The sequence below is a fragment of the Scyliorhinus canicula genome, chromosome 10 (assembly GCF_902713615.1).
Source record: "Scyliorhinus canicula chromosome 10, sScyCan1.1, whole genome shotgun sequence".
Taxonomy (NCBI): Eukaryota; Metazoa; Chordata; class Chondrichthyes; order Carcharhiniformes; family Scyliorhinidae; genus Scyliorhinus; species Scyliorhinus canicula.
In genome coordinates, this window is record NC_052155.1 from 27,298,847 (window position 1) to 27,325,924 (window position 27,078).

The 27,078-nt window shown below is 46.7% G+C and overlaps 1 protein-coding gene across 1 annotated transcript in view; it reads right to left on the minus strand.

The window, feature by feature from the left end:
- gpr20 (G protein-coupled receptor 20) overlaps positions 1 to 27,078 on the minus strand; it is a 69,270-nt gene that overhangs the window by 33,292 nt on the left and 8,900 nt on the right. The gene's annotated exons all lie outside the window — the stretch shown is intronic.

Sequence of the window (27,078 nt, forward strand, 5' to 3'; positions counted from 1 at the left end):
AAAACAGATGATCTGCTTTTTGTCACATTGCTGTTGGGAACTTGTGTGTGCAAATCAGTCCTGACACTTTCTACATTACGGCAGCGACTACATTGACTAAAAGCACTTTGAGACATCCGAGGAGCAGGGAAAGCACTTCTGGAGGCAAACATTGTTTTCCCCTGTGTCTTATCCAGGCATGTGCTGGTGGATATTTTCTGAGATAATGTAAGGGGGCTGAAAATCATACATAGCTGTGGGGTGACGGTCATCTGGAAATGATTGGAGTTCTCTGAAATCATGGCGAGCAGAAAGGAAATTTCCATCCAAGTAGCCAGAGATCAATTCAAACCCGAAGGCAAAACAACGGGGGTAGTGGGGAGGGGGGTAGTAACTCATTGTACCTCCCAGTCCTTTGACATAATGGGGTTGAATTGTGCATGTGATTTTATTGAACTACCTCACTGGGTGCCATAGATCCGGGAAATCTGGCCGAATTCTTTCACCCCCTCAGCTCATGCTTATGGGGCACTGAGATGTATGGAGATCCCAGATGGAACCATAAACAAGGATTGAATCTGGGACCGTACAGATCTATGCATTATACTTCTATATCAGATGATATAGAAACATAGAAAACAGGAGCAGAAGGAGGCCATTCGGCCTTTTGAGCCTGCTCCACCATTTATTATGCTCATGGCTGATTATCCAATGTACAATGATCGGCGCTGTGACGCCAGTTATTAACAATATATATTAATGATTTAGATGAGGGAACGAAATGTAATATCTCCAAATTTGCAGATGTTCCCACCTTCCCCCCCCCCCCCCCCCCCCCCCCCCCCCCATAACCTTTGATCCCTTTTACCACAAGGGCTACACATAACTCCTTTTTGAAAACATACATAGCGGGGATCTCCGTCCCACCAGCTCCATTTTCTGGTGCAGCGTGCTCCCGCCGGCAGCGGGATTCTCCGTTCCCGAAACCGGCCGATGGGGTTTCCCATTGTGGCCACCTCACGCCGTGGGAAACCCACAGGCGTGGGTGCACTGCCGGGGAAGTGGAGGATCCCGCCAATGGAGAATCCTGCTGACAATGATTTGGCCTCAACTACTTTCTGTGTTAGCGAATTCCACAGGCTTGCCAATCTCTGGGTGAAGAAATTGCTCCTCATCTCAGATCTAAATGGTCTACTCCACATCCTCAGACTTTCACCCCTGGTCTGGACAGCCCCACATCAAGAACATCCTTCTTGCAAGTCCTGTTAGAATTTCAAGCACAGTGGCCCAGTTGTAAGCACGGTGGTGCAGTGGTTAGCACTGCTGCCACACGGCGCCGAAGACTCGGGTTTGATCCCAGCCCCGGGTCGCTGTCTGTGTGGAGTTTGCACACTCTTCCCGTGTTTGCGTGGGTTTCACCCCCACAACCCTAGGATATGCAGGGTAGGTGGATAGACATGCCTAATTGCCCCTTAATTGGAAAAAAAAATTGGCTACTCTAAATTTATTTATAGGTTTCCTCCTCATTCTTCTGAACTGCAGCGAATATAATCCTAACTGACTCAATATCTCCTCATACACCTGTCCTGCCATTTACCAGACTGGTAAACCTTCGCTGCACTGCTTTTAAAGCAAGAACATCCTTCCTTAGATAAGGAGATCAAAACTGCACACGATATTCCAGGTGTGGTCTCACCAAGGCCCTGTATAATTGCAGCAAGACATCCCTGCTCCTGCACTTGAATCCTCTCACTGTGAAGGTTCACATACCATTTGCTTTCTTTGCTGCCTGCTGAATCTGCATGGTTACCTTCAGCGACCGAGGTACGAGGGCACCAGGTCTCATTGCACATTCCTTCTCTCAATTTATAGCCATTCAGTAATAATCTGCCTTCCTGTTTTTGCTACCAAAGTGGATAACCTCACATTTATTCACATTATACTGCATATGCCATGCATTTGCCCACTCACACAGTCTGTCCGAATCACACTGAAACTCTCTGAATCCTCCACACAGCTCACCCTCCCACCCAGCTCTGTGTCATCTGCAAATTTGGAGATATTACATCTCGTTCCCTCATCTAAATCATTAATATATATTGTTAATAACTGGCGTCACAGCACCGATCCATGAGGTACCCCACTGCCTGTCATTCGGAAAAAAGACCCATTTATTCCTACTTTGCCAACCAGTTTTTTTTATCCATCTCAATACACTACTCCTCATCCCAAGCCCTTTAATTTTCACGCTAACCTCTTATGTGGGCCTTTGTCGAAAGCCTTCTGAAAGTCCATAAAAGCCACATCCACTGGTATCTCTTCATCAACTCTAATAGTTACGTCTTCAAAGAATTCCAGTAGATTTGTCTAGCATGGTTTCCCTTTCATAAATCCATGTTGACTCTGTCCAAATCAAATGCTGTTTTCCAAGCGCTCTGCTTTAAAATCTTTGATAATGGACTCTAGAATTTTCCCTACCGCCGACTTCAGGCTGACTAATCTATAATTCCCTGTTTTCTCTTTACCTTCCTTTTTAAGTAGTGGGGTTACATTAGCTACCCTCCAATCTGTAGGAACTGTTCTTGATTCAAAAGAATCTTGGAAGATGACCACCTATGCGTCCATTTTTTCTATGGGAGATAGATTATCAGGACCTGGGGATTTATCAGCCTTCAACCCCATCAATTTCCCCAACACCATTACTCTACTATCTGTGTCCTTCTTTGTGAAGACAGAATGAAAGCTTGTATTTAGGTGCTCAATCATTTCTTTGTTCCCCATTATAAATTTTGCTGTTTCTGACTGTAAATGACTTACATTTGTCTTCATCAATCTTTTTCTCTTCACATACCTAAAGAAATGTTAGTTTTTATGTTCCCACACACTTACTCATGTATTCTATTTTCCCTTTCTTAATTAATCCCTTGGTCCTCCTTTGCAGAATTCTAATCTGCTCCCAATCTTCAGGTCTATTATTTATGCTGACCAATTTATATACCTCTTCCTTGGATCCAATACCTTCTCTAATTTCCATTGTAAGCCATGGTTTGGCCACCTTTCCTGTTTTCCTTTTGCACCAGACAGGAATGAACAATTGTTGCAGTTCACCCATGCGCTCTTTGAATGTCTGCATTGTCTATCCCTTTAAGTAACATTTCCTAATCTATCATAGCCAACCTGTACCTCATTCCATCATCATTTCCTTTACTTAGATTTAGGACCCTAGTCTCAGAATCAACTATGTCACTCTCCACCTTGATGAAGAATTCTACTATGTTATGGTCGCTCATCCCCAAGGGATCTCGCACATCTAGATTGCCAATTATACCTTTCACATTACACAATACCCAATCTAGGGTTGCCTGTTCTCTAACTGGTTCCTGAACATGTTGGTCCAGAAAACGCTGCAGTATATAGTCCAGGAATTCCTCCTTTATGTTATTGTGGCTAATTTGATTGCCCAATCTATATGCAGATTAAAGTCACCCATACTTACCGATGTTCCTTTATCACACGAGTCTCTAATTTCCTGTTTAATGCCATTCCCAACATCACCATTACAGTTTGTGGGTCCATATACAACCCCCAGTAATGTTTTTTGCCCTTTGGTGTTTCTCAGCTCTACCCATACTGATTCCACTTCATCGGAGCTAATTCCTTCCTTATTATTGCAGAAACACAACCCCACCGATTTTTCCTATTTGTGTGTCCTTCCAAAATACTGAATAAAGCTGAATGTTCAGTTCCCATCCTCTGTCACCCTGCAGCCATATTTCTCTAATCCTGACTATATCATACCATTTACATTTATTTGTGTGGTTAATTCATCCACTTTATTGCTAATGCTCCACACGTTAAGGCACAAAGCTTTGTCTTTTTAATGTTACTTACCCTGTCCCACCAATTTTCACTGAGGCCCAGTTTGATAAATTGTCCCTTAATGTCCAAAGATATGCGGGTTGGGTGGGGTTGCAGGGATAGGCTGGGGGAGTGGGTGTGCTCTTTCAGTGGGTCCGTGCAGACTGACGCACCAAATAGCTGTCTTATGCATTCTATGGAAACCCTCCCCTTCACATGATCTCTTCAGCTATGTATTCATCTGATATATCCCACTATTTATACTCTGACTAGCACAGAATTTTCTGTAGTCGTTTTGAGACATCCTTTCATAGAATTTACAGTGCAGAAGGAGGCCATTCGGCCCATTGAGTCTGCAATGGCTCTTGGAAAGAGCACCCAACCCAAAGTCCACACCTCCACCCTATTCCCATAACCCAGTAACACCACCCAACACTAAGGGCAATTTTGGACACTAAGGGCAATTTAGCATGGCCAATCCACCTAACCTGCACATCTTTGGACTGTGGGAGGAAACCGGAGCACCCGGAGGAAACCCACGCACACACGGGGATAACGTGCAACTCCGCACAGACAGTGACCCAGCCGGGAATCGAACCTGGGACCCTGGAGCTGTGAAGCAATTGTGCTAACCACAATGCTACGTGACTGTAGAATCAGGCCATACCAGTCTGTTTGTGAATACAGAAATAACTATCCATTCCCGTGACAATTGAATCCCTGCTAACTATTGCATTCACACACTTTTTACTCCTTTCCTTTGCAGCAGAGCCAACTGTGGTGCAATGAATTTGGCTATTGCTACTTTCCCCGAGAGGCCATTGCCTTCAATAGTATCCAAAGTGGATAATCTGTTTTGCAGGAGAATAGCCATAGGATATTCCAGCACTGCCTGCCGAGCCTTCTTCATCTGCCTGGTAGTTGCCAGTTCCCTCATGCCTGATGATTCTTAGTCTGAACTATCTATATGTGCTATCCATAAAACTCTCCACCTCGTCGATGCTCCACAAGTCCCTGGTCGCCACTGCATCTCCAAAACATCATCTTTCAGGAGCTGTAGCTGGAGACACTTCTTGCACACATGCTGTCCCCAGCAGTGGAAATGTTCCCAGCATCCCACATAGAGCAGGATGAACACACCATGGCTTTCAGCTCTCCTGCCATGATAACTCTATCAAGGGAAACTGGATGAACCAACATTACAAAAGTGATCTTACTGAAAATGTAAATTAACTTCAGGGAACTTAGATGGAAACCCCTGAGAGGAATGTTACAAAATAGAGCACTGAGCACATCTGCGGAGAGTTTTGACCATAGAAATTACATCTTGAAGAAAGCCTGTCAGCCCATTATACTTGTTCCTTAACCAAAAATAACTTTTCTCTTCCTGTTTACCACAGTCATTTTAGAATCTGACATTTCCAGTTCTGTTCTTGTTGAATGATAGGAATCAGAGCAAAAGTACTGACAAGCAGGTACCAAGGAGATATTACTCTTTAGAATGACAGGATAAAATATAAAATATAAAATATATAATTCATTTCAATGAAAGATATCTTGATATTTGGATGTGGCAGTTCATAATAAAGGGAAAATAACGATATTTCATTTTCAGTCAGCATCCAGAAGGTTAAGATATCTTTGTCTTTGAAAAACAAGTTTTATTAATCATGTTAAACTGTACAGAACTTTAAAAAGTATAAAAACACTTTTTGAAATTGTTAAAAGAAGTTCTGCCAAGTGTAAAGTTTGGGAATGTTTTCACATCAATTTGTCAGGCTTAAACTTAAAAGGGTCATCAACTTTTATGCAGTGAGTGTGTAAAATTATTGTTAACGAGTACTGCTCAGGTTAACTCTGTGTATGCTATTGAATGTGGGAATGTTTTGGGTTTCTATCATTTCCCAGTTCAGTTGTTTTCTCTCGTCCGTGCTCCAGTTAGATTCCGACAGTATGACATTCTATTCTGTCTGGTTTAGAGGAACGTGATCTCAAATGACACTTCACAATAAGTTGCCAGAGGACATGTTAAAGGAGCTGTGCTCTCAACCTTTGGATAGTTCCTTCTTATCGGTAGCTGAATGTCTCACCAGTATGGTGGCACAATGGTTAGCATTGCTGCCTCACAGCGGCATGGATCGGGTTGAATTCTGGCCTTGGGTGACTGTGTGGAGGTTTCAAATTCTCCCCGTGTCTGCGTGGGTTTCTGGTTTCCTCCCACTATCCAAAGATGTGAAGGTGAGGTGGGGTTACGGGGACAGGACAGGGGAATGGGCCTAGGTAGGGTGCTCTTTCAGAGAATCGGTGCAGACCCGATGGGCCAAATGGCCTCCTTCTGCACAATGGGGATTCTATTTTATGATTGCTCACTGTTTCCTTTGACTGGCCCTGTGCCAAGATCAGTTCTTCTTTATTTAAGGGTTATGAATAAAATGTCTCTTCTTCCAAAAATAATACAAGACTAGAAAAGAACATTGGCGGTAATAGTGGACAAACCCAATTTTTTCATTTGACATTCCAACATCTGCCAGTTCATCAAAGTCATGACTAAAATATTATAGTGTTCATTTTGTGATGAATGTAAGAAGTTGTTATGTATTTTATATTTGTTGCAGTAATGTTCTTAAAAGCCTGGGTTAAGGAATATATTTGTTGCGGTAATATTATTAAAGAACCTAGGTTAAGGTATACAGACTGTGTATCTGCTAAAGCTGCAATTAAGGTATCATTAGACTGAGGTAATCATTCATTTCAACCACTTATTTGGTTTCAGATAAAGGGCTAATGAAACTATTTTGGATGGTCCCCTGGGGTAGAGATAATTTGAGGGATTGTGTTTAGCCCTAGCTAAACAGAAAATGAGACATCTTAGTGGGATTCAGATGATGTAATTAATGAGGGGAGCCAGGTCTGTATGTAGTTTGCAGTTTTGCCAAATTCTGTTAGGTTCAGCAGAAGGGACTGACAAGATAAAAGTATACCGGATCTGCTCCTGAAAAGATTTCTCTTCTAAAGGCTCTACACGGAGGACTGCAAGTAAACCTGTTTTGTTAAATGTATTTATAAGTGCCATTTGAACTGTATTGGGGTTGATTGGTTGGAATATTTAAAGTGAAGGTGTAGGGCATAAGTAAAAGTTTTTCCTTCTATTTAAGAACTGTTTAACTGTTGATTGTAGAGCTATTTCTGTGATGTTAATGTTGTTAATAGTGTGGTAAAAATAAAGTGTATTTTAACCTAAAAGATCCCAATTTGTCAGTGGAATCACCCTCGAGGTGAGGTATGCCAGCAGTAGGGTGCTCTTTCTAAGGACCGGTGCAGACTTGATGGGCCGAATGGCCTCCTTCTGCACTGTAAATTCTATGATTCTATGATTTAAAAATTGTAAATTATTGGTGTTTCTCGTCCGGTATCCGAACATAAATTGAGATCTGGTTAAGTATCCTAACAATCTGTTTCTATTATCAAGTTATTGCTAGCTTCTTTTCAAAAAGCCTGGGGAGGGATTCTCCGTCCAGCCGCGCCAGATTTCTGGTTCAGCACGCCGTTGGGATTCTCCGTTTCGGCAGCTGGTCAATAGGGTTTCTCATTGTGGGGCATCCCCACCCCGTCGGGAAACCCCCGGGGCTGCCGGCAAAATGGAGCATCCCGACGGCGGATAATTCAGCCCCTGATATTCTAAAGTAGAATTAGATGAATATTCTTTGATATCTTCCATCAAAACTTTCAATATGATTGTCAAATAATCTACTTAGAGCTCAGAATAATTACCTTTTAGTCAGGAAGTTGTCACAGGTGATTGAACTAGTCATGTTCTGTATACTTAGCAACTTCACGACGACTGTGGGCAAACCACAGAAAAGGTGGGAGGGAGTCAGTGATACATAGCCCTTAAGCCCTGTAATCTAAATGATAATAGTGTGGTACTGGCAAATGCAGTCTATTTCCTTGCTAGGAGGGGGACAAAGACCCAGGTATGGCTAACAGGAGTTACAAAATAAAAAGCAAGGTTCCATTGAGTCTGGATCACCCCTCGCCCAACCATTGGAAATGCTAATCTCAAATTTGCTACAAAAGGTAAACCAACCCGGCGATGCTGACAAGCCTAGAATTTCCCCATTAAAATACTGCTGTACATTAATTAGCTGTTCATGTGCTCAGGATGTGGATTTGATACAATATTTAAGATATTGCAATCAAAAGGGAGGGCTAAGTCAATCATTGTCTCAGGTGTGATTTTTGTACTATAAGAAGAGTGCATTTTGAGACGGAAGGTGTGACCAAGGACAGAATTGATTACCTGCCCAGGTTGGAACTTACTTCCCTGAATGATTGTCAGGATGAGTGCTGTACGGGCAGCACGGTAGGACAAGTGGATATCACTGTGGCTTCACAGCGCCAGGGTCCCAGGTTCAGTTCCCTGCTGGGTCACTGTCTGTGCGGAGTCTGCACGTTCTCCCCGTGTCTGCGTGGGTTTCCTCCGGGTGCTCCGGTTTCCTCCCACAGTCCAAAAATGTGCAGGTTAGGTGGATTGGCCATGATAAATTGCCCTTAGTGACCAAAAATGTTAGGAGGGATTATTGGGTTGCGGGGATAGGGTTGAAGTGGAGGCTTGAGTGGCTCGGTGCATACCCGATGGGCCGAGTGGACTCCTTCTGCACTGTATATTCTATCTTCAAAGGGAACAGCACATGTGTATACTGATTGAAACTGTACGGAAGTTTCTACGTCATCTGTGGTACAATAAACAGTTAAAAGAATGCCAAGTTGTAAGCATTAACCATTTTACCCCACCTTTTTCATAATTCATCCATAGGGTGTGGGTATCCTGGCTGGGCGAGCATTTGTTTCCCAACCATGAGGGCATTTAAGAGTGGTGTAGTGGTACGTTCGCTGGACTAGTCTGGACCCTGAGTCATGATCTGGGAACCCGGGATCAAATCCCACCATGGTAGATGGTGAAATTTAAATTCAGTAAAAATCTGGAATTAGAAGTCTAAAGGTAGGCATGACACTGTTGTTGATTGTCGTACAAACCCATCTGGTTCACTAATGTCCTTTAGGGAAGGAAATCTGTTGTCCTTACCTGGTCTGGCCTACATGTGACTCCAGACCCACAGCAATGCGGTTGACGCTTAAGTGCTCTCAGGGATGGGCAACAAATGAACAACTAAAAACAAACATTGGTCTGGATCTGGAGTCAACATATACAAGCCAGGTAAGGATGGCAGAGCTCCTTTCCTAAAGGACATTAGTGAACCAGATGGGTTTTTACAACAATCCACAATTACTTCGTCATTAGACTTTTTTTAAATTCTAGATTTTTATTGAATTCGAACCCAGGTCCCCAGACCATTACTCTGGGTCTCTGGATTATTAGTCCAGTGACAATACCACTACACCTCCCTTTGGGTTCAGGTTGAACTCTGGAATTGAAGTATGAGAGGCAAGGTGCGGGATCACCTAGTTACAGTGGGTAGCACTCTAACGTCTGCAAGTTCATCTCCAAGCCAAGACCATCCTGGCATGGAGCTGTATCGCTATTTCTCTCTAATTGATGGGTCAAAATCCTGAAACTCTCGCTCATGGTACTGTGAGTCTGCATAGATCAGCTGAACTGCAGCAGTTCAAGAAGGCAGCTCACTACCACCTTCTCAAGGGCATTTAGGGATTGGCAATAAATGCTGCCCTTACTAGTTATATTCTTACAATTGTGGGAGTTTCAAGTACGAGGTGTTGATTTTGCAACAGATCTTGGCCAACATACCCATGTTGCTCAATCACAGCATCTTTGAAATTAAAAAGGAACCAAAGGCAATTTGACTCATTGCTGGAGAGAGAGAGAGAGAGAGAGAGAGAAAAGCTTTTGCAGGAAGAGCTTTAGGAAGTATTCATATCAAGAAGACAGGGCAATCCAGAGTAAATGCTCTTGCTCATGTATTTTCTTTGTTTGGCCCCTTGTTCTGCACTGTAACCAATTACTGTTAGTCGATGTACCATTCGTTGACTATTCTATTTTTTTTTCATAAATTTAGAGTACCCAATTTTTCTAATTAAGGGGCAATTTAGCATGGCCAATCCACCTATCCTGCACATCTTTGAGTTGTGGGAGTGAAACCCACGCAAACACGGGGAGAATGTGCAAACTCCACACGGACAGTGACCCAGAGCCAGGATCGAACATGGGACCTCAGTGCCGTGAGGTAGCAATGCTAACCACTGCGCCACCGTGCTGCCCTAGTTGAATATTCTTTTGTCAACTATGTACGTACTGTGTACATTCCTCGGCCGCCGAAAAATACATTTCACTGTACTTTGGTACATGTGACAATAAATCAATTCAAATCAAATCAAAATCAAAATGATGTTGTCAGAGGTAATTGAAGTTTATCCTCTTGTGGCAAAATAAACTGGATTGTCAAATAAATGTCAATGGCATCAACACATTTGATAAGGCTTGAGTTGGCAGTGGCAGAGGAGATGGATACAGCTGAACACGACTTAGTGATCAGGACGGGCATAATCTTTGGTAGCGCAGGTGGGGAGCGCAGTCTACTTTCTTGCCTCCCAAATGCTATTTTAAGGGACATATTGCATAGCCCAGAAAGCATATTCCATACCAAGGAAAGGGAGAGCACCAGTCATTGTGATAAGTAAAATGTCAAAAAAGGAACAGTGAAATATTTTTACGTGTACGGGATATGAACTAGAAGAGAATAATGAAGGGCAAGATATGGGATCCTTGAGAGAGGAGGTTTTATATTTTGTAGATGATCAAGATATAGTGCAGGTATTTAATAAATACTTTGCATTTTTATTATTGAACAGAGGTTATCAGAGAGGCAATGAATCCCGAAATGATTGACAGCAGCTGGAATATAGGGGGTGGGATTCTCCGACCCTCCGCCGGGTGGGAGAATCGCCGGGGGTCGGCGTGAATCCCGGCCCCGCCGTCCTCCTATTTCTCCCACCCCCCCTCAAAAACTGGCATGGCGTGAGTCGCGCCGCCCGCCTCGGAGAATGGCGGGGTCCGGCGCAACTCAATGGGCCCCGTGGCTGTCCGGATACTCTGGCTCACGATGGGCCGAAGTCCTACCCGTTCTATGCCGGTCCCGCCGGCGTAAATTGGAGTTGGTCCCTTACCGGGTGGGACCTGGCCGGGGCATTGAGTATAAAAATTGACACTTGATGTTGCAGCTTTATTGAACCTTAGTTAGGTCACACTTGGAGTATAGTGTTCAATTCTGGTCGCCAAACTACCAGAAGGATGTGGAGGCTTTAGAGAGGGTGCAGAAGAGATTTACCACGATGTTGCCTGGTATGGAGGGCATTGCTATGAAGAGAGGTTGAATGAACTTGGTTTGTTCTCACCGGAATGAAGGAGGCTGAGAGGCGACCTGATAAAGGTCGACAAAATTATGAAGGGCACAGACAGAGTGGATAGTCAGAGACTTTTTCCCAGGGTAGAGGGGTCAATTACTAGGGGGCATAGGTTTAAGGTGCGAGGGGCAAGGTTTGGAGGAGATGTACGAGGGTAGTGGGTGCCTGGAACTTGCTGCCGGAGGAGGAGGTGGAAGCGGGTATGATAGTGACATTTAAGGGGCATCTTGACAAATACATGAATACGATGGGAATAGAGGGATACGGAAGTGTACAAGATTTTAGTTTAGATGGGCAGCATGGTCGGCACAGGGTGGGCCGAAGGGCCTGTTCCTGTGCTGTACTTTTCTTTGTTCTTTGTTAATTTCCATACCTCTGGAAATAAACCTTTTCTTTCCCAACCCTTCCCGTGTGGCTGTTACTGTGAACTCAACAGATATTGAGGGATGTTGCTGTCTCATTGGGGTGCGATCTGATGTGAGGGGAATACAAATGCAAAGACTTGAAAAATTGTTGTTTGATTCAGTCGGATATAAGTGATGGAAATTTGAAGATTGTGCAATGGTAGAACAGAATAGGTATAAATAGACTGTTACCCGCAGTGAAGATTTAGTGTGAGAGATTCAGAACAAAAAACAAGAAAGGCATCTTTACTCAGAGCTGTGAAGCTGTGGGATTTATTTCCACGGGTAGCGGTTGAGGCAGTAACTATGTTAATATTTATGATTTGGTAGGATAGATAGATAAAGGTGGGAAAAAAGATAGAGCGCACAGGGCTGGTAAATGTAACTGGGACAACTTTCATACACGATAAGTAATTTCCACACAGAACAGCTGGAAAACAATACTGCCAAGAAATGCCATCATTAGTAAGCAATTCAAACTCAACCCGCAATCGGTAATAAATTCCAAATAGTACTTTTCGTTATCTTATTTTTTAAAAAGTAGAATAAATGTTGGTAGCTTTACAACCGGGGGCGGTAATTTCTGACCCTGCCGCGGGGTGTTTTCTGTCAGTGGAAGCGGCTTGCCACTGGCTACCAGCGGCATCCTCCAGCCCTGCCAATGCCTACAGGGCTTTTGCGTGGCTCGTTCGTCCAGCCACGGGGGAGCCTGCCGCAGGGCGTCACCTTCAGCGGGACCGAAAATCCCCGCCCATAATGTTTGACTATTCTCACACAATTCATCATTTGATGATGCTGAAGTGTTTCTTTAGGGCACTGTGGAATGGAGGCTTTGGGTTTTGCCTCACTTTATCATAGAAGGAGGCCATTCAGCCCATCGATCCCCGAAAGATCACCCAACCTAGACCCACTCCCCCGCCCTATCCCCATAACCTAACATTTGGACACAAAAGGGAAATTTATCGTGGCCAATCCACCAAACATGCACATCTTTGAACTGTGGAAGGAAACCGGAGCACCCGGAGGACACCCACGCAGACATGGGGAGAAAGTGCAAACTCCACACAGACAGTCACCCGAGGTTGGAGTTGAACCCGGGTCCCTGGAGCTGTGAGGCCGCAGTGCTGACCACTGTGCCACCCACATGATAAGGATCCATTCTCAAATAGCTTTTAGAAGCCAATGATTGAGCAACCGATTGATGTTGTGATATTGCCTGCACGCCATTGTAATGTAAAGATGCTCAGTAGAGTGAGAGACCAGCAATAAATGATTCATGATTCAATATGCAAATCTCAAGACCTCAGCATCGAGACATCGCCATGCACCATATTACAGTATGGTTGGAAGCTCCTAAAACATAGCACATGTGATACAGTGCCATAATCCCACATGATGATCTAAGGCTATAAGAAATATGTTAGTTAAATGCATGAACCCAGAACAGTATCCCTAGATATGGAAAACTGAAGAGAGACATGAGCTAAGAAGCAAAATTACAAGACTGTAAGTGACAGAATTCACAGGATGGTTGAGGAAAACTATAGGAAATTGCAAGATCCTTGAGTGGGAGGCGACAAAATTGGTTAGCAAAAATGCAACCAAAAGCTTTTTTACATTTTGGAATAGGTGGCAGTCCCCAAGACTTAGCAGCTAAGATAGCAGCAGTTTAAAAACGTTTTAAAAAAAGGTTGGCAGAGTTAAATACAGAAACCTACAGAGCACAGTTAAAAAGAGCGACTGTTTCTGACAGTTACCACATCACCCTGAATACATCCCTTCCAAGCATTTGGAAATGGTGAAATCTTGGCCAATAACTTCCTGGTTCCCCAGCGTTGCGTTTCGGGGGGTACCCAATGCTGTGCTGGGAAATCCCCCAAGGAAGTGCCCATGTGAGGGTTTACCCGTCAATTGCCTGGAAGTGCTAACTTCCTCTGGACAACAGCGCTGGGCTGGGAACAATTGACAGAAGCGATTTAGATCGTTAGATTCGATGGTGTGGTGAATTAGATTCACACGGTATTATAAATTACCAATGTCACTCTGTTCCCATTGTACATATGTACCAATATTGTAAGTGCAGGTGCACTACCTGACCACTAGGGGGAGTAGCTCTGGGAGTACTTGAGATATTGTACTGGGCTCCCCCCTTGGCTCCGCCCAGACTCCTGCCCCTGGAGCTGCTGTATAAAGATCCGTGCCACAGAGCCAGCCAGCCAGTTCATCGAAAGTTCAACGGCTAACAGGCTGGCTGTGTTGTGAGTATATTAAAACCGCTATTCTAATCCTACAAGCACGTGTCCATAGAATTGGTGGTTCCATCAAATGGCTGTGCCGCTTTTACCCTGATAGTTACTCTGAAAGAGTGACGATTAAAAAAAGCTGGACCTAGCCTCACACCAGGCACAATCACACACTCAACCCCACAGGGGACCCTTCCCCCCCCCCGGGGACCCTCCCCCCCCTCACTCCGCCCCCTCGCGACCCGGCCCTCTGCTCCAAACTCCCCCACTCTGGTTCGACCCCCTGCTCTGGACCAGCATGCCCACCTCTCCCTCCGGTCCGACACCACCTTCCCAGTCTGAACTCCCACCCTTACCCCGCTCCCCGCCAGCTCCTGTCCGAACCTCCCGGACCCCCACTCCAAATTCTAACTAGTTTTACCTCTCTGCCGCCCAGTTACTCCAGGCTGATACAGCGCTTCACTGCTCCTGTGTCACCCAGTCTGAGTGAGGATGGTTGGGCGAGACGGAGAATGGCAGAGAGAGGGTAAGTACATCCAGCGTGGCAATCCGACAGAGATTGCCACTATAAGGAAGTTACGGTGTTTATTTTTGAAAAGCTCTCTAAACTGGAGTGAACTGGCTTCAAAAACTCACATTAAAAAACAAGGAAAGCACATTTTGTCCCAAATTACAATCTTTACAGTACAGCAGGAGGCCATTCGGCCCATCAAGTCTGCACCGGCCCTCTGAAAGAGCATCCTACCCAGGTCCACACCGCTGCCCTATCCCTGTAAGCCAACCTAACGTGCAAGTCTCTGGATACTAAGGGTCAATTTAGCGTGGCCAATCCACCTAACCTGCACATCTTTGGACTGTGGGAGGAAATTGGAGCACCCGGAGGAAGCCCATGCGAACACGGGGTGAACGTGCAAACTCCACACAGACTCACCTGTCACCCCACTGAAGCAGAAGCTTAACCAAGTTCCAAGGCAGTGCCGTATAAAGAGTTGGAACACCCTGTACAGTTGCTGCAAAATACACCTCCAAAGCTTGTTTAAAGATCTGCCCAGCAACAAGTCCTCAAAAAAGACTGTATTCTAGCAACTACAGCCTCTGTGAAGATATTGTTACCACACTCAGTCATAAAGAGGCAACACAATTTCAAGCAATAACTACAAGAGAGAAAATGGCTATGGACAGAAAGTTAAAAGAGACTCCAGCCAGAGCGATGCTCTCAGTAAAGGTCCTTGGGCAACAAACGACCCCAGAGAGAACCCAACTCTCAGCAGGAGAATGGCCAATGAGAAGAATAAACAGTTGAAAGAACAGTTGATTGTTCTTCAAGATTGAATGCAAAAGGAATGCATGGCCATTCAGCAACATGACGAAATGAAGACTACCTTAAGCAGCAGAATGGAAGTGCAACAGAAGACACACGAGAGGACTCCCAAATTACAGGAAAACTCAAGATGTGGCAAGAGAGCTTTGCAAAGAAAAGAAAAAGTTTATACTTCTAGAAAATTACAATGAGAAACAAAATGAGTTTCACATCACGCTGAACAAGCTGATGAACCAGTTGGCAGCGCAGACTCAGTAATGTTCCATACTCCAGCTGGAAGACGAAAGTAACAAGGAGCTGAAGAAGCAGTTGAATGAAAGAGAGGATGCACAGAAAGGAAGAGCCATCAAACCTTCCAAGCTGCGAGCGGATAATGAAGCCACGCAGAGCACAACGACAGAACTGGAAACAAGTTCAGACTTTGCCTTTGACAACAGTGAATCCAAAATGAAGGACAAGGTCAACGTTCAATTGTAAATAAAGGAAGAACAGACAGAAATGAGGGGCGGAATTCTCCGACCCCCGCAGGGTCGGGGAATCGCTCGGGGCCAGCGTAAATCCCGCCCCCGCCGTGGCTGGAATTCTCCGCCACCTGGGAATTGCGGGAGCGGGAATCACGCCCCGCCGATCGGCATGCCCCCCCGCGGCGATTCTCCGGCCTGCGATGGGCCGAATCTCCCGCTGCTGACAGGCCAATCCCGCCGACGTGGTTTAAACCACCTCTGGTGCCGGCGGGATTGGCGGCGTGAGCGGGCCCCCGGGTCCTGGGTGGGGGCGCGTGGCGATCGGACCCCGGCGGGTGCCCCCACGGTGGTCTGGCCCGCGTCCGGGGCCCACCGATCGGCAGGCGGGCCTGTGCCGTGGGGGCACTCTTTTTCGTCCGCCGCCACCACGGCCTGCACCATGGCGGAGGTGAAAGAGACCCCCCAGTGGCCGCTGACGCACCGGCACAAGCGCGGACCGGCGAAGGCCGTTCGGCCAGCCCCGATGCCGGGCGGCATAGCGCCAGAAGCCATTGGTGCCGGTTTTGGTGCCATCGGTGGAGCGGAAACCACTCCGGCACGGGCCTAGCCCCTAAAGGTGCAGAGAATTCCGCACCTTTGGGGAGGCCCAATGCCGGAGTGATTGGCGCCACTCCGCTACGCAGGGCCCCCCCGCCCCACCGGGTAGGGGAGAATCCCGGCCGAAATCGGGAAATGTAAATCTGACACTGAAACACAGGGCATTAGTGGAAGGAAAACCATTGGATGCAGAAACCCTTGAGCTGAGTGACAAGATTCCTCAGCTTGCAAAATATATTTGCAAACGCAATAGCAAAGAAATATCTGGCTGAAATTATGGAACAAGAGGAAATGAAAGTTCCATTTGTGAAACATAAATGCCCAACAAGAACATGGCGGACACCACGGAAAGAGAAAATTTGAACCCAGTCTAGCAATGAATAGAGTGCACAATTGACAAACCTCAAGACTCTGAATTTATAAAGTCAGAGACTTGAGATGAGGGACCAAAGATAGCAAGTAAAAATACTCCGTAGGAGGGAGGAAATCTTTCTTTAGAGAAGAAACGGGGGCTTTGTAACATTGCTTGCGCGCCATTGGAATGATTTTTGAAATAAATTTAGAGTACCCAATTCATTTTTTCTAATTAAGGTGTAATTTAGCGTGGCCAATCCACTACCCTGCACATCTTTTGGGTTGTGGGGGTGAAACCCACACAAACACGGGGAGAATGTGCAAACTCCACACGGACAGTGACCCAGAGCCGGGATCGAACCTGGGACCTCGGCACCGTGAGGCAGCAGTGCTAACCACTGCACCGCCATGCTGCCATGCCATTGTAATGATGGTGCTCGACAGAGGAAGAGTTAATGTGGGACTGGAGTATAGCATCGCCCATGATATGATGCACAAAATCACATGGCGGTAGACTCTCAGAAAACAGTCTCGAATCAGAACCTGTAAATATTCAGTCCACCTGTATGGTGCAGCTGCAGTACCATGTATGACTATAACTTGGATCTGTGAATAGTTAATGACAAGCGATAAACAGTTCACGTTTAAACATACAAGTTTCAAGATCTTCTCATTGAGACATCTAAATAACCCATAAATACACGATGACTGGCAGTGGTGGGGACTTCTAAAAGATATTATGACAACTGACCAATCAAGACAGTTCTCTGGACTGCCTTCTTGGTTGGGAAGTTTTGTGAATCTTGGGCGGGGAAGATGTGGCACCATTGGATATTTCTGTATAGTGTAGGTACTATATAAATGTAAATTTCTATTCTAGTTGCTCCCTGCTTACGTGTTTTATGGAACCTTTTGATTCAACTATTGCCATGTATCTTGCTATTGGTGTGAATTTACCTCTACATATTGTTACTGAGTAAATGTCTAACGGCAGAATGATCCTGTCTTGGGGATTTACCAGTGCCGGCCACAGAAGGCAATGGACCTTTGACTGGCATGGGGCCACAATACATTGGCCAAAGTTTCTGAACAATTAAGGTATTAAAAGATTGTTAATTTGTGGTTTTAGCTACATTACCACAGGGCATCAGATCATGGCCGTCACTGCAGCGAATCAATTGAGCATTGAAATTGTTTTGGTTCTGTGATGGATAGTTCTTTTGCAGTTCCATTTCTTAAGTGTAATTCTCCAGTGTCTGTACTGGTCTTGCAAAGTTTGTGAGAAGATATCACTTGGCTTGGACTGGAATGAAAATCCCCAAAATAACAAGTCAATTTTTCCAGCTGTAAGCTGACCTGAAAAGAAATTAAACACAAAGTATTTGATCCACTATTGAGGTTAGTGTAAAATGTTTTTTGTTGTTTTCTTTTCATTGCACAGGAAGCATCATAAAATGGGTTGTAAAGGGGTCAAAAGGATGTAGGATTATATTCATTGGAGTTTAGAAGCGTGAGAGGGGATCTCATAGAAACGTATAAAATTCTTACAGGATTAGACACAGTGGGCGCAATTCTCCGCCCCCCCATGCCGGGTGGGAGAATAGCGGGAGGGCCTCCTGACATTTTTCACGCCCTCCCGCTATTCTCCCCCCCCACGTCCGACCCACGCCACAAATCGGCCGCCGTTTTTTACGGCGAGCGCCGATTCTCCGAGGCCGATGGGCCGAGCGGCCGGCCCTTCACGCCCGTTTCACCACGGCAGCAAACACACCTGCTCGCTGCCTTTGTGAAACGGGCGCCAGATGCCCGTTTGGGGCATCTAGAGGCCCGATTGGCACGGGAGCACCACGACTGTGCTCGGGAGGGGACAGGCCCGTGATCGGTGCCCACCGATCGTCGGGCCAGCGTCCAAAACAGACGCACTCTTTCCCCTCCGCCGCCTGGCAAGATCAAGCCGCCACGTCTTGCCGGGCGGCTGAGGAGAAAGACGCCAACTGCGCATGCGCGGCTGACGTCATCGGCCGCGTCAGCCGCATTTGCGGAGAATCTCGCCCAGAAGATTCAGAAAGATTTTACCCGATGGTGGGGGAGTCCAGAGCTAGGGGCATACTTTGAGGATAAAGGGTTTTAGGACTGAGATGAGGAGGACTTTCTTCACCCAGACAGTGGTGAATCTTTGGAATTCATGACCACAGAAAGTAGCTGAGTCCAAAACGTTGTGCGATTTCAAGACGGAATTAGGGATCTTGGGACAAATGATCAAGGGATATGGGGAGAAGGTGGGATCAGGGTATTGAACTTGATAATCAGCCATGATCATAATGAATGCAGGCTCAAAGGGCTGAATGGCCTCTTGCTTCTATATATGTTTCTATGTATGTTCCTGGGCTACCCTGAGAATTTCTTCCTCCATGGGCAGCACAGTAGCACAGTGGTTAGCACAGTTGCTTCACAGCTCCAGGGTCCCAGGTTCGATTCCCCGCTGGGTCACTGTGTGGAGTCTGCACGTTCTCCCCGTGTCTGCGTGGGTTTCCTCCGGGTGCTCCGGTTTCCTCCCACAGTCCAAAGATGTGCAGGTTAGGTGGATTGGCCATGCTAAATTACCCTGAGTGTCCAAAAAAAAGGTTAATTGGGGTTACGGGGATAGGTTGAGGGTGTGGGCTTAAGTGGGGTGCTCTTTCCAAAGACCGGTGTCGACTCGACGGGCCAAATGGCCTCCTTCTGCACTGTACATTCTATGATTCTATGAGCTGTTATAGGAACATACAAGAACACAACACAAGAATTAGGAACAGGTGTAGACCGTATGTCCTTCCGAGCCTGCTCTGTCGTTCAGTAAGATCATGGCTGATCTTGGGCTTGAACTCCATTCCTCCCCCTTATCCCTCGACAGGTTGAGAGACCAACAACCTGTCTTTACCAGCCTTAAATGTATTCAACAGTGGAACATCCACAACCCTCCAGAGAATTCCAAAGATTCACAAGGCTTTGAGTGAAGCAATTTCTCCTCATCTCAGTTAACCGGGTGTTGTAATACTTCTTACTTTGCTCACCCCAGTCCAACGTCAGCATCTCCACATCAGTCCTAATGATCAGCCTCTTATCCTAAGACTGTTTTATATTTCATGATCAGCAGAAATAATCCCTCAGCATCCAAGCCCCTTTAGAGTGGTGTACGTTTCAATGGGATTGCCTCTCATTCTTTTACACTCCAGAGAATATAAGCCCAATTTACTCTCGCCTTCTTATCAGTAGGTGACCCCTTCATTCCAGGGACCTATTTAGGGAATCTTGGCTGTGCCGCATCCAATGTAAGTATATCCTTCCTTAAGTATGGACATCAAAACTGCACAAAGTATTCTAGATACAACCTCACCAAGGTAAGAACAGAGCTTATCCTGGCTGAGAACTGACATGAGCCCCAGTGAGGCTAATTATATTGGAAATGAAGTTGATTTGGTCAGGCACTGATTATTTCCCTATACTTGCTCCATTGAGATTTTCTTTCAGGGTCTCCTTTCTGTCACCCACATGTTACAACACCGCTTTGAAGTTCTATTGGGTACATCCTATGCAGGTGAAATACTCCCACCCTGGCCACGCAGACATCTTCAACTCTGGGATTTGATTCATGGTCACTGGCCTAACGATAAGATGACAGACTTTCTCTCCACTCTCCTCACAGCAGCGAGGGACTTTCAGATATGCTGTAGTTTGCGAGACAGTTTGTCTTGCATGCAACACATTATGTAGGCTGCCTTAAATAGAAGATGAGTGAATTTTATCATGTGAATTCCTTTAGAACGTGATTTACAGTTACATTTATTTCCTTCTCACATCTTCCCCTTTCCAGCTGCCACTTCGCCCCCGAGATACATCTGCTTTATTTCTGCAGCATCACTTTCTCTCAGCCTGTGAGTTTTGTGTGATTATTCCGAAGATAACTGACCACGAGCAGGAAATGATCTGTCAGATGCTATGACTAGAAAGGGAAATGGAACCCGTGTGAAACAAATGAATTGCAGAATAACATTAAAAATAGAAGAAAAAATGCCTTCAACTCAATTAATTAGCTCAGTTTAACCCAGCTCTATAGAGTGTGACCAAGTAGCTGTCTGATACAAGCATTGTTCCAATCTCACATGCAATATCATATGCAATCTCACATGCAATATCACATGCAATATCACATGCAATATCACATGCAATATCACATGCAATCTCACCTGGCTCTAGCTACCGATACGTCCTGGAGAATTGCCATGCCTGTGGCCGTGCAAGCGTACTTCGGCGACCTGCAGCGGCCACGCCATGCTTCATAGAGGGCGCAGCCCGCAGACCCGACCCGCAAAATATTCCCCCCGTTCAGCCGGCTCGTGTGCCTGGACCGCCCCACCACATTGCCCCCAACCCCGAATAATGTCCCCCCTACCTGCGGATCGGCCCTCCCCCGACTGTGGTGGCGCTGGATTGAGTCCGCAGCCGATACGCTGAGTTCCTGACGGGTGAGGCCACATGACCCACGCTGTCGGGAACTCGGCCAGTCGGGGACAGAGAATCGCGGGGCGGGCCTCAGCCAACGTACGGATGCCGTGGATCCTAGAGTACGCCACGTTTCGGGGCGGGGCATTGCGAAAGTGGGGATTCTCCGCCCCGTCGCTGAACGCGATTTCGGCGTTGGGGATCAGAGAACCAGCCAGATGCTATTTCAAAGCACATGACAAAGCTTTGCCACGAAAGGTTGTGCCACGCCCCTCCCCCCCCCCCCCCCCCCCCCCATCAGCACTTCTTTTCCGTGTCTATGAAAGACAGAGGGCGCAATTCTCCGCTCCCGCGTGGCATCGGGAAGGCCGTCGTGAACTCGGCCGAGTTTCATGACGGTGTCGATGGCCGCTTCTCGCACCCTATTCACCCCCCCTCCCCCAGGGGGCTAGCAGCGGCGTTGTGAGAAACTCAGCCGCCAGGACTTGATTCTTGCGTCAAGGCGGCGCGCCGAGAATGACGCGACGGCGGCGCCTAAGTGACGTCAGCCGCGCATGCACAGGTTGGCCGGCTCCAACCCGCGCATGCACGGTTGCCGTCTTCCCCTCCGCTGCCCCGCAAGACGTGGCGGCTTGATCTTGCGGAGCGGCGGAGGGGAAAGAGTGTGTCGCTTTGAGACGCCGGACCGACGGTCGGTGGGCACCGATCACAGGCCAGTCCCCTCCCAAGCACGGCCGTGATGCTCACTCCCCTCTCCACCCCCCACAAGCCACAAATGAACCTTTGGCGCCATATTCATGACGGCAGCGACCAGGTGTGGTTGCCACCAGCGTGAACAGGTCGGGAACGTCAGGCCGCTCGGCCCATTCGGGCCGGAGTATCGCCGGTCGCCGTGAAAAATGGCAAGTGGCGATTCTCCGAGCGGGGGGTGGGAGAATCGCGGGGGGCGCCAGGGCGGCGTGTCGTGAGTCGCCCGGCCCTCCCGCGATTCTCCCACCCGGCATGTGGAGCGGAGAATCGCGCCCACAGTTCCGATGTTGCTGGATCATAGTTGCTGGATAACCAATGGCATGTTCAAAGCGCTCACAGAATTAGTTAGCAAATGCCAATTTGTGAAGAAGATGATATGTGATGAAGAAGATGATATGCCATGAGTTCCGATTATCCACAAATTGCTGAGCTCTGTTAGCCTCACCAAACCCAAAATGATTGCAATCTCATGCATCTCCCCATTGAAATGAATTGCATATTAATGCTATTGCTGGATTTATTGCAGTTATTGTGAATCAATCACCCCATAGTCATTCAGGGCTAGTAACTGATGTCATAAGGACCCTGATAATGATTAAATTTAAGACCCCAACAGGCATTCAACCTTGGAGGCCAGGGAAGAGAATAATTAATCTGTGGTCTCTCAAAAATAGGCCATTCGGCCCATTGAGCCCTGCTCTGTCATTCAGTGAGATCATGCTGATCTTGGGCTGATATCCACAGAATCACTACAACGCAGAAGGTGATCATTCGGCCCATCGGGTCCGCACGGACTCTGTGAAAGAACACCTTACCGAGGCCCACTCCCCCACCCTATCCCACCTAACCTGCACATCTTTGGGCACTAAGGGGCAAATTTAGCATGGTCAATCCACCTAATCTGCACATCTTGGGCTGTGGGAGGAAACTGGAGCACCCAGAGAAAACCCACGAAGACACAGGGAGAACATACAAATTCCACACAGACAGTCACCCAAGGCCGGAATCGAACCCGGGTCTTTAGTGCCGTGAGGCAGCAGTGCTGACCACTGTGTCACTGTGACACCCTCGTATAAAAGCAAAATACTGTTGATGCTGGACATTTGGAATCAAAGCTCTATCCCCCTTGCAATAGAGGTCAGTATTCCATTTACTTTCCTAATTCCTTGCTGTAATTGGATATTAACTTATTGTGATTCATGTACAAGGACACCCAGATCCCTCTGCACTACAGCATTGTGAACTCTCATTTAAATTGTATTTTCTGTTCTTCTTGCCGAAGTGGACACCCTCACATCTTCCAAATTTTTGCTTACTAACTTAACCTCTTTATATCACTTAGCAGATTCTATAGGCAAAATTTTCTGGCCCTTCCTGCGGGATCTTCTAGTCCCCCTGAAGTTAACCCTCCGCAGTGGGTTCCCCGGCAGGGGGGCAGACAAACCAAGCAAAAGCCCATAGACTTTGGTGGGACCAGTACATCCTGCCGGTGGCCAATGACCCGCTGGGTCTGCCATGGGAAAACCCACCATGGGGTGGGAGTAGGGGGTGGAAATTCCCATCCTTTGTATCCTCCTCACAACTTGCTTTCCTCCCTGTCTTTGTATCATCAGAAAATTTGGCTGCAATACAATCAGTGCCTTCATCCAGGATATTAATGTAGATCATGAATTCTTGAGACCGCAGCACTGATCCCTCCATTGGTTACAGTTTGTCAGTCTGAAAATTATCCACTTATCTTGATTCTTTCACAGAATCCCAGAAAAATACAGCGCAGAAGAGACCCTTCAGCCCATTGAGTCTGCACCGACACAAGAAAAACACCTCACCTGTCTACCTAATCCCATTTGCCAGCACTTGGCCCATAGCCTTGAGTGTTATGACATGCCAAGGTCATCCGGATACTTTTTAAAGGAGGTGAGGCAACCTGTCTCGACCACCCTCCCAGACAACACATTCCAGGCCATCATCACCCACTGGTCAAAATGTTTTTCCTCAAATATCCCCTAAACCTCCTATCTCTCACCTTGAACGTATGTCCCTTCGTGACTGACTCTTCAGTTAAGGAGAACAGCTGCCCCCAATGCACGCTGTCCATGTCCCTCATAATCTTGTTCACCTCAATCAGGTCACCCCTCGGCCTTCTCTGCTCCAGCGAAAACAACCCCAGCCCATCCAACCTCCCTTCATAACTTAAATGCTCCATCCCAGGCAACGTCCTGGTGAATCACCTCTGCACCCCCTCCAGCGCAATCACATCCTTCCTATAATGTGGGGACCAGAATTGTACACAGTACTCCAGCTGTGGCCTCACCAAAGTTCTATACAACTCCAACATGATCTCTCTGCTTTTGTAATCTACGTTTCGATTGAAAAAAGCAAGTATCCCATGTGCCTTTTTCACCATCCTATTAACCTGCGCTCCCGCCTTCAGAGATCTATGGAGAAATATGCCAATGTCCCTTTGTTTCTTGGAACTTTGCAGTGTCATGCCATTGATTGAATACTTCCTTGTCAAATTACTCCTTTCAATGTGTATCACCTCACACTTTTCAGGGTTAAATTCCATCTGCCACTTATCTGCCCAATTGACCATCCCACCTATATCTTCCTGTAACGCAATCCATACAACCTCACTGTTAACCACCCGGCCAATCTTTATGTCATTTGCAAACGTACTGATCCTACCCCCCATATAGTTATCTATGTCATTTATATAAATGACGAATAATAGGGGTCCCAGCATAGATCCCTTGGTGCACCATTGGACACTGGCTTCCAGTCACTAAAGCAGCCGTCTGTCATCACCGCCTGTCTCCTACAACTAAGCCAATTTTGAATCCACCTAATCAAATTACCCTGTATCCCTTGTGGGACCTAGTCAAAGATTTTGCTGAAATCCATCTAAACTGGTCACCTCCTCAAAAAATTTCATCAAATTTGTTAAGCGTGACCTCCCTCTGACAAAGCCATGCTGACTATTCCTGATCAAACCTTACCTCTCCAAGTGGAGATAGATTCTCTCCTTCAGAACTTTCTACAATTGTTTCCCCCACCACTGATGTGAGACTCACTGGTCTGTAGTTCCCTGGCTTATCTCTACAATCTTTCTTAAATAGCGGGACCACATTAGCTGTTCTCCAGTTCTCTGGTACCTCCCCGTGGCCAGAGTAAAACATTTGGCTCCTCTTTTATCCCCTACTCTGTCCCGCCTGAAGATTCTATATTCGGGGATGTCGAGCTGCCAATCCTGTCCCTCCCTCATCCATATCTTTGTTTCCTGTTAGTTGCCCTTTATCCAAGCTAATAATTTACCACGAACGCTTATCTTGTTCAGTACCTGCAAAATATCCAGGTTTGGGCTGATAAATGGCAAGAAACATTGGCGCCTCACAAGTGCCATGTAATGACCATCTCCAACAAGAGAGAATTTGACCATTGCCCCTTGACTTCAAAGGTATTACCATCACTGAATCCCCCACTAACAACTTCCTGAGGGTTACCATTGAACAGAAACTGAAGTGGACTAGCAATATACAAACAGTGACTACAAGAGCAGATTAGAGGCTATGAACCTTGCGGTGAATAATTAACGCCTTGATTCCCCAAAGTTTGTCCATCATCTACAAGGCACAAGTCAGAGGAGTATGATGGATTACTCTCCACTTGCCTGGATGAGTTCAGCTCCAACAACACACAAGAGATTCAATACCATCCAGTACAAAACAATCCTGCTTGATTGGTACTCCTTCCAGAAACATTCACTCCCTCCACCACTGACACACAGAAGCAGCAGTGTACACCATCTACACGATGCACTGTAGCAATTCAGCAAGACTTCTTAGACAGCAGCTCCAATCTACTACCATCTAGAAGGACAATGGCAGCAGATACCTGGGAAAATCAACACTTGGAGGTTCACCTCCGAGTCACTCACCATCCTGACCTGGAAATATATCACAGTTCCTTCACTGTCGCTGTGTAAAATTTCTGAAACTCCCTCTCTAATAGCACTGTGGGTGTACCTACACCTCAGAGACTGCAATGGTTCAAAATGACAGCTCACCACCATCTTGTCAAGGGCAACTAGGGATGGACAATAAACGTTGGTCTAGCCAGCGACACCAACACCTTGTAAATGAATTTTTAAAACCCTGGGCACAATTCACCGATCGCAGGACTAAGTGTCCGCACCGTTGTGACATGGCACGGGGGTTCTGGGGCCTGAAGCGCAACAACGTAGGCCCAGGGAGGGAGATGACGGCCCGCCGATCGGTGAGCCCCAATCATGGGCCAGACCCCATCGGAGGCTTCCCCTGGAGAAGGAGCGCTTTTCCCCGCCCCACAGGCTGCCCCTGACCCTTCGCGCAGAGTTCCCGCCGGTAGCTATCAGGTGTGAACGGTGCCGGAGGGACTCTGCCATTTCCACGCGGCCGCTCGGCCCATACGGGTCGGAGAATCGGAGGCCTGGCCGCGGATAGCGGCCCGCGACCCGCGCCACACCAAACGCGCCGGCGCAAATGCCACCGATTCTCTGCACCTCGGAGAATCGCACGCCGGCATCGGGGCGGCGTGGCGTGGTTGCGGCGATTATCTGGCCTGGCGCGGGGCTGGGAGAATCGTGCCCAGGATATGGCACCCTATCGAATGCCTTTTAAATGTCCATGATGTGGAGATGCCGGCGTTGGACTGGGGTGAGCACAGTAAGAAGTCTTACAACACCAGGTTAAAGTCCAACAGGTTTGTTTCAAACACGAGCTTTCGGAGCACGGCTCCTTAAGAAGGAGCCGTGCTCCGAAAGCTCGTGTTTGAAACAAACCTGTTGGACTTTAACCTGGTGTTGTAAGACTTTTTAAATGTCCAAATAGGCTACATTTACTGTTACACCTTTATCCACCCTGTCAGTTACATCCTCAAATATCTCGAGTAAATTTACTATTTCCCTTTCTGCTTGATTGCATTGAGGTTGTCCAGAGATAACCTCTTTAATAATGGATTTTAACATTTTCCCAATGACATATGCTAGACTAACTGACCCATAGTTTCCTGTTTTCTATCCAGTAGGCCACATAATCCAATGGATTAAAGTCCCATTTTCCTAGTATTTCCTTTGCTAAGAATTTTGTTATTTTAAGTTTCTCTCTCCCTTCAGTCCCACTGTTCGTAGTCATGATGATAAAGCTGGGTCAATACTTTGGGGCTCAAGAACATTTGAAAATTTAGCACATCTACACTGCCTTCACTGA